The sequence below is a fragment of the Mustela erminea genome, chromosome 7 (assembly GCF_009829155.1).
Source record: "Mustela erminea isolate mMusErm1 chromosome 7, mMusErm1.Pri, whole genome shotgun sequence".
Lineage (NCBI taxonomy): Eukaryota > Metazoa > Chordata > Mammalia > Carnivora > Mustelidae > Mustela > Mustela erminea.
Window position 1 is genome coordinate 47628100 of NC_045620.1, and position 16367 is coordinate 47644466.

General features: G+C 41.5%; 1 long non-coding RNA gene across 1 annotated transcript in view; it reads left to right on the plus strand.

Annotated features, from left to right (window-relative positions):
- Nucleotides 1–3971: 3971 nt before the first annotated feature.
- The window catches only part of LOC116596497, a 35291-nt gene continuing 22895 nt past the window's right edge, over nt 3972–16367 (plus strand). The window contains exons 1-2 of the long non-coding RNA XR_004288141.1: nt 3972–4046; nt 13179–13276. This is a non-coding gene — a long non-coding RNA (uncharacterized LOC116596497). The remainder of the gene's footprint in view (nt 4047–13178; nt 13277–16367) is intronic.

Sequence of the window (16367 nt, forward strand, 5' to 3'; positions counted from 1 at the left end):
AGGAGAAGTGAGTTGGGGGAAATTGGAGGGGGAGATGAACCATGAGAGACTGTGGACTCTGGGAAACAAACTGAGGGTTTTGGAGGGGAGAGGGTGGGGTGTTGGGTGAGCCTGGTGGTGGGTATTAAAAATGGCACGTATTGCGTGGAGCACTGGGTGTGGTCCATAAACAATGAATTTTGGAACACACACACAAAAATTAAATTAATTTTTTTAAAAATAAGCATCATTTATGATGCATATTTTGCTTATTTATTGCTTATGATGCTTATAAGCATCATAAGCAAAAGCTTATGTGCTTTATGGCTCTAAGCCCACAGAAAATGTGACTTATTCTATGAGCCAACATGCTCTTTGGAGTCTAATCCCTGAATTTTAAGTGGTGACCTATTTATTATTGCTTTATAGTGGGTTCAACAGGAACAGTTTCTTATATGGATGTCTTTCAACACTCCTCTCTTCTCCCCATCCCTCCACCAACTCCTACACCCACCCTGAATAGCTGCAGCTATCAGCACAGGAGGAGTGGGAATGTCTAATTATAGCCATAGAAAGTGGTTGGCAGCAGAGTTACAGTCCTTCCAGTAATGTGGCTTTGGCGGTACAAGAGGACTCAAAGCTGACGCCAATTTTATTTACATATGTCTCAAAGTTCAAAACAGTACATGGAAGGAACTATCACTACTGGAGTGGAGAAGGTTAATGTAATAGAAAGTCTCTAAGCTCCTATCTCCACCTGCACCATTGCCACTCCTGGGTACAAAGAACTGGATCAGGCAGAGTGCTCAGTTCAATGCACAATCCCAGCAAAGCCCCCATCACTCCATGCAGTGCCCTTGGCTTGGTCTCACTGATTGATGGTTTGATTAATTCATTCATCATTTTACACCCACAACAAGAGCAAAGACAAGTAAATCTTAGAAGGAAGCAGAGTGATGATACTAGCCAAATCCCAGTAGCCTGGACAAAGGTGGAAAAGGCAAATCAGATGGCAGCTGCAGTGTAAGCTTCTAGAAACTTCTGGGGCCTTAGAATAGCAGGAAGAGATAACTCCTTAACAAGTCTGTATTCTGTGCCTGTGTTTGCTTTAAGAAATTACCCACACTTCATGTCTTAACATAGCATACATTGCAGGTTAGTAGTTCAGAGGTGCAAAATAAAATCCAGACATCAGCAGGAATGCATTCTTTTCTGAAGTTTCTGGAGGAGAATCATTTCCCTTGGTATTTCTGGCCTCTAGAAGCCTCCCACATTTTTTTGGCCCATAGCACTCTTTCTCCATCTTCAAAATCAGCAACACTGGGTTGAGATCTTCTTAGGCTGCATCACTCTGACCTCACCCTCCTTTTTTTCCTGAATTTAAGCACTCTTGTGTTTGTACTGGGTTCACTTAGATAACCCAGGATAATCTTCATATTTTTAGCAATCTTAATTCCATCTGCTACCTGAGTTCTTATTTGCCATGTAGCATAACACGTTTACAGGATTTGGGGATTCATGTGTGGACATCTCTGAGGGGAGTTTATTATTCTGCCTTCCACAAAGCTCTTTAAGAATCAACAGTTGAGCTAACTGGATCTCTGTAACCCCCACACAGGGATCTAGCTTAATCTAATATGATGAAGAAGAGAATGTAATTGTCTCAAAAGGCTGCCTAGCTAAAGCAAAGTGGGAAAGTAGCAGGGGAACTGGATTATTCCTGAGCCCTACCACCATAAGTTTATGGCAAACACCCTAACAGCATTTTGTTTTTCCTATAGGATCTGGTAGGTATCATATAAGTATTTTCCCAGAGAGGCTGTGAAAATAGAAAGGGATGAAACTCAGAGTACTTGGGTCCCAACTGACCTGTGTGTCCTTGACAATTAATGGCAGAGAGCTGAGACACTATTTGTGGCGAATATAGGATCAGCTTGGCCAGTTTGTCTTAAAGACTAAAACCCACTGGAACTATATCCATATGGTTGTTTCTAAGGGAGAGTGGGGGATGGTAAGGAGGGAGATAGCACATGGAGTAGACACAGAAACAAGAGCCAGAGAATGTCAAAGCTGACCAAGACAACTCCCATTCTTGCAGTTGTTGTCTCAAGTTTGTACCTCCAGAAACTGACATTGAAACAAATATTTAAAAGTGAGAAGTTTTTGGAGGTGATTCCAGCAAGCACACCTAGGGTAAGGGGAAGTATGATACAGAAGAGGAGGCAGCCAACTTAGTGTACATTAGTAAGCAGGTCAGTATTGGAACATGCGACTTTATCCCGTAGAGACATCTGGAAGTTGGGGTAGAACATGGCTCAGAGTTATCTTATCTGAAGGTAGGGAAGCTGGGGCATTTATTCACCATCTTCCACTTTGCATTGATTGAAGTATCCTTTTCATTACTTTTGGTTTGCTCTTCAAACAGGCTGAACACGCCTCCTTGGCCAGAAGAAGCAGGACCTTGTAGCATAGAACAAAATGCATAAATGCTAAATATTGAGGAAATAAGAATAGATCATCAATAGCAGGAGGAATGATGGGGCACAGTGGGATATCTTCAAGCTAGGGAGGGTTAGAGGTGAGTTACAGACACAGAGAACTCTAGATAAGGGGCTTGGGTTTTTCTCTAGGGACCTTTAAAATATTCTGGCCCAGTATGGTGAACAACATGCACATATGAATACCTAGATACTCTTTATATTTGTCTTTCATGTTCAGATACTATATAAAGATAGGGACTTAACAAAGGCTCACTGTCATGTATCTCCTGGGAGAGTATGTATGGAACCTTCCCCTGCAAACATAGTCTGACAATTTTTATGGTAATGACTCCTCATTACTGAATACTGGAAGGAGAAATGGAGACAGACATTCGGGGAATGGGATATAAGCTGCCATCAGAATAAGCAATGCAGAACAGAGGAGAACAATATTAACCTTTTGCAGAGAAGTCTAAGCTTATCAAGGACTTGCAAGAGCCCATTAAGGAGGTGTTAATTAAGAGCATAATATTGGAATCCTACAGCATTTAATAATATTTGAGCCTCTGCTTTTGTGGAATCTAGCTAGTACAGACTTCCTAGTATGGGCTAAGGTAGATTAGCACATTTCAGCTTGGCTTTAGTAGACCTTGGACTGTTGTTAAGGAGTCAAAAGCTTGTACTTGTTGCTAAGGAGTCAGGAATCAATATTAAGTAGAGGACTTAGGGAGTCCCCTTGGCTGATGAGAACTAAGACACAAATTGCCTTCATTTCCCTGTTGGGCATTAGCAATTTATAAAGAGGCCTGGAGACAAAAGACAAGGTTAATGAGGATGTGAAATACATAGCAGCATTTGTTTATTTAGATAAGACAATTATTTTCCGTGATAGCAGAAAAACAGAAGCAGGGTCCTTTGGATGTCTTGTATCCCAGAGAAAATTTAAAATTGTCCTTGGATATGTATGCATATATTTCTGAACTACTATTCATATAGTGGATACACAGGGTCCCAACCTGGAGAGAGTGTTGACCCTGAAAGTATTATCTACTATTATCTACTATCAACAATGGTAGCCTCTAATTAAACTATCGAAAATGGTGGCCTCAAGCCACCAATTGTAGGAAACTAAAAAATGCCTTAGGGTTTCTATAGATTTTCAGAAGACTACTCTTAGAGTACTAATCTCACAAAAGTTGTATCAGGGTTTCATTGGGAAGCTTGAACACTTCCAACAAAGAAGAGAAAGACCACAGGACAAGCAATACCTATTATCAACTGACCTCAATTATCAGGAAGTCCCCAAGAAGCTCTCCATTAGGAATGGGAGAGTCTTCTTCTGTCTCTTGAGTTTGGGCTGACCCTGAGTTAGGGGAGGTGATTTTAAAAAAGGGGGGGCAGGGGTTATTGGTTGAAGTGTCCAGGATTATCTTCAAGCACTTCAGAATCCCACTGAACTCTTAGAACCAAATAGAACTCCTTAAACATGCCTTGTGCCACAAGTTCCAACCCCAGCATACAAGCAGCAGAATCCACTGTGTCACTCCCAGAAGAGCATTCTCCATGGACTTCTGTGATGTACTACTGGTGAGGAATCAATTGTGGTTTCAGTGGTGGACTAAAAATGTCTATGATAAAACTTGAAAAACGCTGGAAGATTATTTTAAAATACACTTTTAAATGAATGGCAGCTCTTGCAAGATAGTAAGCACAGTACTGTGATGGCAGAAATAAAGTGAGATCAGAAGTCCCAGGAGATTAGCAGGTGCTATAGCCATCAGTTGACTTGGGAAGTCTGTTTTTCACAGGAAGTTCACAACCTTCTGTTTTAACAGCTGCAAGCATTGGGGACAGCTCCTTGGAGACAGAGAACAAAGTGGGGAAAGTTGACTTTACAGATACCAAAGGATTATAAAGCCATAGTAATTTGAGTGAGGTTTTAGCATAGAGAGAAATGAACCAGTGGAAGAGTGAAGACTCAGACCCACACATGTATTCAATAAACAGTCCGGGACAACTGCATATCCACGTGGATAACAAGAATGCACACTGCTTCATGCCATGCATCTCATGGAATAGAGATTTAAATATAAAAGCATAATGTTATGCTTTTAGAAGTACATATACAAGTGTATCCTTGGAACTTCAAGGTCAGAAAGGGTTTCCTTAATAACCAAATATGAACCAAAGGAAATAATAGTGAAGCATCCAAATTCATTAAAACTGAGAGCTGCTCTTCATAAAAAGAACTCAAAGAAAGTGAAAAAGAAGTGTCATACAGTTAAATGGCAATGGAGTAGGGGAAGGCGGGAGAGAGAGAGAGAGAAAGAGAAGAAGGCTCAGATTAGTAAGAAAAAGAGAAGACAGCCCAAAGGGAGAGAGTTGGGATTGGCATTTCATAGATGAAGAAACACAAATGGCAGGAAACATTAAAAATTCCCAATATCATTAGTTACCAGGGAAATATACAAATAAATTGCATTATACATATGCTGTCTGGCAAAGTTAAGATATTTGATCACATCTGATATCTGGCAGGGCTGTGGAGCAGCACGCAAAGGTACAACGGAACAACAATGCATTTCTGGATAGACTGTAACTTAGGAGAATTTGGCACTGTCTGGTAAAGTAAAACTGCACGTATTCTGCCGTGGAGCAATTTCACACAGGATCATCTGCGCTGGTGAAACTGGCCTACGTGCACCAGATACGTGTTTAAGAATGCTCACAACAGCATTCTTCTCATAGCAAAAGCCCTGGGAGCAACCCAAATCTCCACGGACAGGAGGAGAGACAACTAACTCCAGGGTGGCAGATACCTCTGGGGGCGAAGTGGGAGTCAGGTCCAGGTAGTGTACCTGGGGGCTACTTATCTGTTTCTTTAATTGGGTGGGGGCATGCAGTTTTATTTCTGGGCTTTATGACATGCATATTATAATTGTGTGTATCAAACATTTCACAGCTAAAGAATTAGAGAGATCTAATCTGGGCTCATCACTGGGGGTGTGGGGGGACCAAGAGTCAGAGTATAAACCCCAGTGTGAGAATTATCTTTTACTTGTAACGGAAGCCCTGCCCAAGTAGGCAGCTCAGCACCATTTCCATTTCCCACTGGAGTTACTCTCTTTAGAAGCTAAAGGTGTGTTGCTTATTCATTTTACACCTTGTCTTCAAGCCCACTTTATCTGAGGTCAGAAGGCACACCCAGGCCCAGGTAATTCTTGGTTCAGTGACTCTTGTCACGTCACCAGTGGGACGTTGAGGATTGTGGGAAATACTTTAGCTTGCTAAAATCTGGAAATTCATATTTGTTCCCTGTCTCGTCCATGAAGACCCACCACTAAGGATATTTTCTCTGAACGTGTCCCTTCTCAGGAGGCTGGGGACACTTCCTCTGGGAAGATAAGACAGTGGAGTCAGCCTCTGATCCCTCCAGGGCTGATATTTCTGCAGGGTGCCTCCATGACCTTAGGTGCATGCCCAGATCCAGTGGGGAAGCTGAGCAACCCACCCAACTCCAGCCTCCTTTGCCTGGCCTTTAGGGACTTGGAGGATGATGCCAACTTGTACTTCTCTGCTTGTCTCAAATAATCCTCAGGAGAAAATTTTGCACAGAGGGTCTTTATCATCTTCATGATGACATTTGAGTTGCAAAGAATTTCTTTTGTGAACACAAAAACAATTGCCAGGGAGAAAAAATAAATTGATGGGTGGGGGCCTTCCTAGCCTCAACACACACGCACACACAAGTTCACACCCACACATGCATACCAGAGAGCCTATGGAGCTAGACATACATCATTCACCCTAACAAGAAAACACAAAAGGTCTTTGATTCTTAAGTTAAAAATCTCACCCGGGGTGGAGGAAGAAGGGATAAAGTAAACTCCCTAAGCCTGAGTGCCCCTGTGTCTTCATGTCCACTCCCAGTTCTCAGAGGATTCATGAAGATTTTCGAGGTCTGGCTACTCACTTCTCTCGCCTCATCTCCCCTTGCCCGGCACCTACCAGCTGTGCTTCAGCCACACTTTCTATTCCTTCATGTTTTGTTTTGCCTCGGAGTCTCTCACAAAAAGATTCCTCAGAGAGAAGTCCAGAACATTCTCCTCCCTTACCCAGCCCCCATCCCCACAGCTCAACACTGTGTGGCTTCAGTTTCCCTTTACCTTTTACTGTGTCCTCTGCCCACATCTCCCTCAGAATTAAGCACTCATTTGGCCTCAGCCAGTGAAATCTGAAGTCCCCTGACCCTGTTACTTATATAAACACAAGTCTGCTACACCATGCTGTGTCTTCAGAGGTCCTAGGAGTCCCCGGTGTCATTACCCTACACGACTGACAGGGAGGGGTCTTGGAATGGGACGCTGCCAAGTGGAAGAATGGGCACAGTCACAATCTGCTGCTTTGCCAGACAAGAAATGAAGATACGATTTCCCAGTTGCTTGCCATGCAAGCCACCTTGCCAGAACTCCCTGGGACGTGGGAAAAGCATTTTTACCAGTGGCTTCCACAAGGCATGTTAGGAAAGAGAACCCATGGTGCGCAGTAGCAAAAACCAAGCCATTTCCATTCAGTGAACCCACTGTGAGACTGTTACCACATCCTCCAGTCTTAGACTGCCATGATGGGCATGTGATGGAGTGTGTGACAAAACAGCCAGCTGGTCCTCTGCAAAGGCTGACACTGAGTGTACAGCATGTATCTCTAGGAGTTTGTGGTTTCTAGCTGAAGAGATAGCTGCTGGTTTCCCTCATTCCCTATGGAACGAAACAAAACAAAACAAAAATGGCAAAAATGCCAAAGAATTGACTTTGCTGAGTTCCTATCTTTAAAAACACCTACATTGGTTTGTATCAGGGATAGATCAGGGACTTCTGAGACTTCATGAATCGCAGTCCTGGGAGTTAAAGCACCCTTTTATGCTAAATCCATACCTGCTCTTCCGTTCACCTGTGTGTTACCAGTTTGTTTATGTTCTGCCTTCTAAAGTGGCACAGAGCCCATGGATACCCTTTTATACAAGACAGTTCTAATAACTGAATTTCTCATAACTCCCATGACTATTTTCCTTTCCAAAAAAATATTGTGTTTCTTTGGTCATTCTTTATGGGAATTGTTTCTTAGGTTGTTCACCAGTTTATTTTACAACCTCTCAAAAGGTACAATACCCCAACTCTCCAGCACATGCCCCAGGTGTGAATAAAGGACAATTGTTCCCTTAAAATACCTTGCTTGACAAGCTTCCAACCTGACTTACGGACATTGCAACCTTGCATGCTTAGATTTGTTTGCTAGTTCACCCATTGCATGCCTGTCTGCTCTCATCTGAGACTGAGGGTTTCCAAATCTGCATTCAAGTAAAAGAGAAAAAAAAATCAAATTTCCTGAATGAACCCCCAGGAAATGCTCTAAAATTCTCTCTCAATTATTCCTGGGTCCATGCCAACTCCTTCCCACTGAACTGCACTGTGGCATTCCAGATCAAATCAATACTTTAATCGAAATTTAGATCAAATGGTGCAAGTTTTCACAGTGACATCCATACAAAGTGTATCAAGATATGAATATTAAGTTGTCTGGGCTTCAAAGCAGCACTTGGTTTAGATTCACTTCTTGCATCAGTGCAGCTTGAGAAAAACAGATCCCCAGTAAGTCACACATAATGTGACAGGTAAGTCACATTTCTGAGGGTATATGAGGAAAATTGCTTTCACAGAAATAAGGAAAGAAACTTTGTCCCAACTGCCCCAATCCTTCCCCTGGGCAAATGTTCACTCTTGCATCCACAACAAGGGACAGTGGGTAGGGAATTGTCAGGGTCTCCAAGCTAATCCATTTTTATTTTTTCCTTTTACGTTCCATTTTGCTTAATCTCTTTCTGCAACATTTCTGTTCTAGACCAAGGTAAGAGGCACTTTTTGCTTTCACAGATGCAGTGATTTTAAAGACCTGAACACAGTAAGCAGCCTTGGAAAAAAGCTCCAACAGGAAGGAGGAGTGCCGGGCAGGGGATGTCTATCTTCCGTCGGCTAGGACAAGTTCCTGCTTCTTGTCGAAAGAAGAGAGCATTGTCTTAGTTCTAGATTCCTAGAATCCAATGGCTGTGACACAGGTTAGAATGCAAGCAGTTTATTGTGAGGTGATGACAGGAAGTATTGGTAGGACCATGGGGAGGAGACGGGGAAAGAAAAGCAGCCAGTGAAGTGTTCCCTTCAAGTGAATCAGCATGTTAGGGAACTAAAGTTTCGTTCTGCTGGAGAATTCTGGGAACCAGGCTGCACCCACACGTTGGAACTGGTTGAGAGGGAGCTGCAGTATCTATCCACCACCTCCACTAGTCATTGCTTTGAGGGTAGTTCTTAGGCATCACTAATTCTCCAGCACTTCTAACCTGTTGTGCTTGGGCAGGCAAGAAGTAGTCAGGCAAAGAAACACAGATGCTGGGGCACTTGGGTGGCTTAGTGGGTTAAAGCCTCTGCTTTCAGCTCAGGTCGTGATCCCAGGGTCCTGGGATCGGGCCCCCGCATCGGGCTCTCTGCTCAACAGGGAGCCTGCTTCCACCTCTGTCTCTATCTGCCTGCCTCTCTGCCTACTTGTGATCTCTGTCAAATAAATAAATAAAATCTTAAAAAAAAAAAAACAAAAACAGAAACACAGATGCTGGTAGTGGAAAGGCAGATGTGCTGTTCTGAATTTCTTTATCAGGGAGACAGTAGAAAACAGACTGAGCTCATAGGATGCTGAGGGGATAAAGGAGATGGCACCTGTGATAGGTCAGCCCTTCAGCTACAGGGAACAAGCAGGGGATGAGTGTTCTGCGAGTTGTCTGCATACTAGCTACATAGCAAGAGCCGGAGGTCCACATCTTTTTCAAAAACAAATGATTATACCTGCCTAATTCTCAATACACTTTCCTTCTTCCCCCCTTATTTCAAAGAAACCTCAAAATTCCTTGCCAGAAGCACACTAAATCCCATTTGCAACATTGCAAAAGATAGTTAAGATACCAATCTTAAAGATTTTGGTCTGTCACAGTCTAATCAACTTAGCCATCTAATCTATCATAATGCAAAAACCTTTTTTGGGGGGGCAGTTTTCTATTCTTCCTAATTTTTAATACAGTGCTAAAATCACTGCATTACTACAATGTAAGTGCTAAGATAGCCCACCAAGCCCCATAGGAAAGTAAGGAGGATAGGTTGTCTTACATGTATTGATCAAGAAGAACTAAAAGAAACATAAGGAAAAAGAAAATCCAGGATTCCACACAAAACTGAATTTCTTCACTCTAATGCAAGATTCCAAATTTTGAAAATGGCAAGGTCAGTACAAAAGACATAGATCAGGACTTTAGTGGGGCAATTTGAAATTGCCGTTAAGTGAAGCAGCACAAAATCCTCATCTTTTTTTTTTTTAATTTTTAATGTTAGGCTTATTTCATCCTTCAGCTGTCTTCCAAGATCATTTAGACTGTTTTAAAGAAAACAAAACCCCCCCTTCCAACAGGCTATTATTATTTTTTTTCTTCCAGCTGTTTCAGAATCTGTGGCTGGAAGAACTCTTTGCCATTAACTATAAACATTATTAATTGGTCAGCTACTGCAAAAATCAAATAATGTTTTTTTCTGTTTGTAATTGGAAATGTTTGTATTTAGCTAAAAGGATTTTCATGGAAATGAAGAAGACATTCAATACAAGGAAAGATTATGGAATTGGTTTTATTATGTTGCTCACTGGCTATATTTGCCTTGTTCTTCTTTTTAATGGTGGGGAGTATGGAGTTCTGGTTAACTGTCTTTCCTGATTAATTATACACCATAAATGAAACTATATTAAAGATCCTTCATGATGAAAACTCATCTGGAGAAAATTTGATTCTTCCTTGATGTTCCAGAAATGTTTAAAATTAAGACTAACCATTATGCAAATGGATTCTTAGATGTTGGTTATCTGAATGATAACTTGGAGTCTGGAAGAGTTGTTTATGATTGATGGATCATTGAAAGACCAAAGATAACATATTGTTCTGATTTTTGTCTCCTGAAAGACTGTACATTACTTATAGGTTGTCTTTAATTATATATACTTTTTATGATTCACAACATCATTCCTTTTAATTTTCCATAGTAATTATTAGTGAAGGGCTGGATGCATATTTGCCACAAGCATTGTATTATCATGATTTACTCTAAAAAGAAAAAGGTAGTAGAAGCAAAAGAAATCTTTTTAGTTACATCATAGAAGTCAAATCCCTCCCTGTGTCCATCACAGTGACTGGTCATTTCTCTGATCTTGACACTATTATCAAACCCATTGGATCCCTGACCCACCCAGATTAGTGAAGGTTCATAAGTTGGGTCTTCCAGATCTCTCAGTCCTTGATTAGACCTTATTTTTATCTTCTCTTCATCTCCTTAATGTAAGTTCCAAAGTGAAGCTGTCTTTGCATGTGGTTTCCCCTAGGTCAGAAGGTGGGTCCTCCCTGAGGACTCAGTTGCTTGGGCACATCACCCCACTGTCCATTCACTTCTGTCTGAAAGGATTTTTATGGGAATTAAATGTGGTGACACCTGAATGGCACTTGGAATATTAGTATTATTTTTATCTACAGTAAAGAGTCTTATATTGACTTCCCCAGAAGTACACCCTAAGACCAGGATAGGTGAGCAAATGGCCTATTTGGGAGGTAGTCCCAGGAAGCAGAGTGAGGAAGTGCGAAAAGACAGGGAGTAGTCTACAGATGAGTTGATGAGCAGGTTACATCTTTAGGAAGCTGGGATCAGTCCTGATGGGGACCTCTGACAAAGTAGGTAGGCCATGCTTCAGAGTTGTCCCGTCTCATGTTTGAGGAAGCTGGATTTTCTGTCTGACACTGGTTGTCACTGGTTGTCTCCCCTCCACCTTCATTTTTCCCTTCTTTCTCCTAATGTCCTCCATGTTATTCCTTATGTTCCACAAGTAAGTGAAACCATATGTTAATTGACTTTCTCTGCCTGACTTATTTCACTTAGCATAATCTCCTCCAGTCCCACCACGTTGATACAAAAGCTGAGTATTCATCCTTTCTGATGGCTGAGTAATATTCCATTGGGTATATGGACCACATTTTATTTATCCATTCATCTGTTGAATATGCTTTTTCTATAGTTTGGCTATTGTGGACCTTGCTGCTATGGACACAGGGGTGCATATATAGTTTTCACTACATCTGTATCTTTGGGGTAAATACCCAGTTGTACAATTGCAAGGTCATATGATAGTTCTATTTTTAATTTTTTGAGGAACCTCCACACTGTTTTCCAAAGTGGCTGCACCAATTTGCATTCCCACCAACAGTGTAAGAGGATTCCCCTTTCTCCACATCCTGTCCAACACTTGTTTCTTGCGTTGTCAATTTTTGCCATTCTAACTGGTATAAGGTGGTATATCAATGTGGTTTTAATTTGAATTTCCCTGATGGTTAATGATAATGAACATTTTTCATGTGTCTGTTAGCCGCTTGTATGTCTTCTTTGGAGAAGTGTCTATTCCTGTCTTCTGCCCATTTTTTGACTTGATTGTTTTTTGGGTATCAAGTTACAAAGCTGTGATTACCAAGACAGTATGGTACTGGCACTAAAACAGACACATAGACCAATGGAACATAATAGAGAGCCCAGATGTGGACCCTCAACTCATGGTGAAATAATCTTTGACAAGGCAGGAAAAAATATCCAATGGAAAAAGACAGTCTCTTCAATAAATGTGCTGGGGAAATTGGACAGCTATATACAGAAGAATGAAACTCCACCATTCTTTTACATAAAACACAAAGATAAACTCAAAATGGATGAAAGACCTCAATATGAGACAGGAATCCATCAAAATACTGGAGGAGAACTTGGTCAGTAACCTCTTTGACATTGGTCACAGCAACTTCTTTCAAGAAACATCTCCAAAGGGTTCCTGGGTGGCTCAGTCGGTTAAGCGGCTGCCTTCAGCTCAGGTCATGATCCCAGGATAGTGGGATCGAGTCCCACATCGGGCTCCTTGTTCAGCAGGGAGTCTGCTTCTCCCTCTCCCTCTGCCTGCTGCTCTACCTTCTTGTGCTCTCTCTCTGTCAAATAAATAAATAAAATCTTAAAAAAAAAAGAGAAAAAAAAAGAAACATCTCCAAATATAAGGAAACAAAAGTGAAAATGAACTTTTGGGACTTCATCAAGACAAAAAGCTTCTGCACAGCAAAGTAAATAGTCAACAAAACAAAGAGGCAGCTCCCTGAATGAGAGAAGGTATTCACAAATGACACTACAGACAAAGGGCTGTAATGATGGATTTTAAATTTTCCTATAGACACATGCATGAGAGACAGTGCCCCTGAGTGTGACACTCTCCTATGGGTGGACCCAAGTTTTGACAACAATCTCTCAGATGTTGAGAACTGATAATACACTGTAATTATCTTATAATAAACATTTTTAAAAATTGTGTTATGTTAGTCACCATACATACACTATCATTAGTTTTTGATGCAGTGTTCCAAGATTCATTGTTTATGTAGAACACCCAGTGCTCCATGCACTATGTGCCCTCCTTAATACCCAGAACTAGGCTCACCCATCCCCATGTAATCAGCATTTTATTCATGGTCAAAGTACAAGAACACCTCAAGAAATGCCTCGGTAAGGAAGGAAATTGGTCAATGCTTATTCTCATTCTGGCCATTCTATTCCTTCCCAGACAATCAAGCAAGTCCATAGGAAGTTCCAAGAGTAAGATGTCAGACAATATTCACAGCTTCTCTGCACATCCACCAGCAAGTCTCCTGGAGAAAGTGGGTAAGTGGCCCAGGTGCCAGGTTCATAGCACTGAATTCAGAGACATTTTTGACTCACACTGTGTGAACTTGGGTTGTTTACTGAGACCTGGATGCTGTATTGTTACAATCATGTGTATCTCATCCAGCTCTGCCATTTACAGGGAGCACTCAACCCAGGTATGGCAGCCACCATTTTGGATTCAGGCAAGATTACTTCCTGGATGGTATTAGCCTCATGTGTGTGAGGCAAGGCCTAAGGGGACAGCTGAGTTTCAGAAATCTTCCTCATCTACAACTGTGTGTCTGTTGGTGAAGATTTTTTGTGAGAGTGGGGGAGTATAAGAAGGTTAAACTTCCATCTGTCACTGGAGAATTTTTCTGCTAGGCAACATGACAGTCCAGCTCTTTTCTGTGTGAGTGATATAAGATACTGTCTCTCATCTCCACATCTTTTGAAGCTAGTTTTGGCACTTATTAACATGGTTGCTGGGCAAGGAGTAATGTTGTTATAGTGATATCTAAAAATAGCTCTAATTTTCATCAAGGAAATAATTTCCAAGCTTTGGTACTTTTTGTATTTGTTGTAATTGCTTTTGACACATTTCCCATCTGATTGCAATGTGCAGGTGTGTAATGGGACCCATGCCCTCCTGGGTTAAACCAGTGCCAGGAGCAAGTTTTTCAGTGAGAGTGATTCAGCACTCTGCTCGTAATATGAATTTCCAATTGCTATTAGAAACCCAAGATCAGGACATGTTAAAGACAAACAGAAGTTAAATAGAGTGTATCCCAATGTCTTTGTGAAAACAGTGAGAAAGCAGAGGTACTAAGGTGTTAGGGACTGCCCCAGTAGTCCCAGATTATTTAGCAGGAACTACAACAGAAACCAGAGTCCAAGCTCCACTGTTTCTCACATGAATCCAGCCAGTCAGCCTCAAAACCTCAGACTCGTCTAACTTTCTCTCCCCTTTCCTCCCCTAAATATAGTTGTTCATGTCCTGCCATTATGTCTTTCCTGATTTCTGTCTACTAAAATTCTCTAATTCCACTCCTATCATTTTAGCCCTTCATTCAGTCCTATATTAACTTCAGTTGTCACTCAACTTGTCTCCCTGGTGGCCATCTTTATCTGCTTCAACTCCCCACCCCCCATTCCACTTCCAGACTAGATTTCCCCATACATTGCTATGAATTCGTCTTTTGTAAAGTAAGGCTGTTCCTAAGTTACAGAAGTAGAGAGTTAAAAGGCATTTTTAATAAATGCCAATTAATTGATGTAACAGCATACCCTTTATGTGTCCTTCCATGTCACCTCTATTCCCACCCATGCTGATGGTTTCCTACTGTGAGCTCCAGTGACTCAGTCTGAAGCTGTCTCTGGTTGAGAAAGAAGCTCCCCTTAATGCAGAGCAAGCAGGAAGCACCAGGCAATTGAGGCTTCAGGAAGTGACTCTCAACCAGTGATGTGTGGGAGATTCTTAATTCTTCTGAAGAAGTGTTCTTCTATTCAAGGTCTCCAGTGGGGATTAACTGCATTTTCTCATGGCGATAACCTGCGTGATAGCACACCTGTATCAATTCCCTTCTCTCCCTCTCCCATTTTTCCATTTTTCCATTTTCCACCTAGTGCTTCTTGGGATTACCTCCCAGATGAACTCGAATTCTTGTCTCAGAAGCTATGTTTTTGGGAAGCTAATCTAACAAATATGGGGTAAAATTGGCTCAAGGCTCAAGCCTGGGATGAGGAAAAGAGAGCCAAGATGAAACTAGACGTCAGGAAGGGATCATCCCACTGGAGCAGTGGGAGGTGTCAGAGAGACCTTTCTAAAGACCTGGGGAGGACTGAGGATGACTCATGTGAGGAAAACTAAAAGAATTTCTTAGAAGGCAACTTCCTATAATTTGTTCCAAGGCAAGGTACAGGGAAGTGAAAAGTGAAAGTTTGGTAAAGTGCTGACCAGGATCTTGGAAAGGGCTCTGTTCTTTATGCTGAGGGAAATGGGAGATCATAGAAGAGGTTAACAGAGAAAAGGAACATGATAATATTGGCAGTTTTGAAAGATTTCTGTCTCTAGTCTGGATGACAGATTGGGGTAGGGGAAAGAATGGAGGCAGAGAGACAATGAAGAAGCTGTTATAGTTATTCAGGCAAGAGATGATGGGTTTGGAGGATATGTAGCAAATGGAGATGAAAGACTTTGTTTTGTTGGGAGGTGGTGGTTGGGAAAAAGGAAAATTCCAGAATGATCCTAGAATGGTGGCTCAAGAAACTAGGTGAATAATGCTTTCATTCACTGAATGAGGGGGTTATGATGGGGAAGAAGATGATGGGTTTGGTTTGGGGCTTGCCATATTTGGGTTTTAAGTAGGAATGTTTATTTTTGACATATACGTAGGAATGTTGAATTAGATGGTGGGATTATATGGGTCTGAAGTTTAGGAAATAATCAGTATACAGGTACTAAGTGAAGGCATACATGTGGACAAAATGTTTCAGGAAAACATTATTAATTTGTTTGACAGAGAGTGAAAAGATGCAAGTGCCAAGAGAGTCATGATAATAGCATTTTATGGGTGGGTAGCAATCAGCAAAGGAAGCCAAGTGGGGATGACTCAAAAGTATGGGTGGAAAATCAGGAAAATGGGAATGCCACAAAGTACAAGGGAAGAAAAATGCTGTCAGGGATGAAGTTGAACTAAGAGCTGAAAACTCTCTGTTGGATTTCATGGCAAGTAGGTCTTTTATGACGTGGGGAGAATGGATTTCCATTGAGTGATAGGGCCCTAAGATCCCTGCCAAGTGACTAAACTTGAGAATGTAGTGTGAGTGAGGCAGGTGTAGACAGCTCTTTCTAGAATATGACTAAGAAAAGGCTAAAGAAATGGGGTAGCAGAGGAAGATGTTGGCTTTTAAACAGTCAGAAATTAAATCTGCATTTTGACAATGACCATTATAGAAACATAGAAAGTTACTGTAGTGAAAAGTGTGGAGCCTGGTGGATTCCATTTCTAGAGACATATAAAAAAGTTGGATCTAAAATTATGAGTCTGTCTTACAAGAGAATTGTTGGCTGATCTGAGAATCATCAGCACAGTAGTGATGCTGGAGA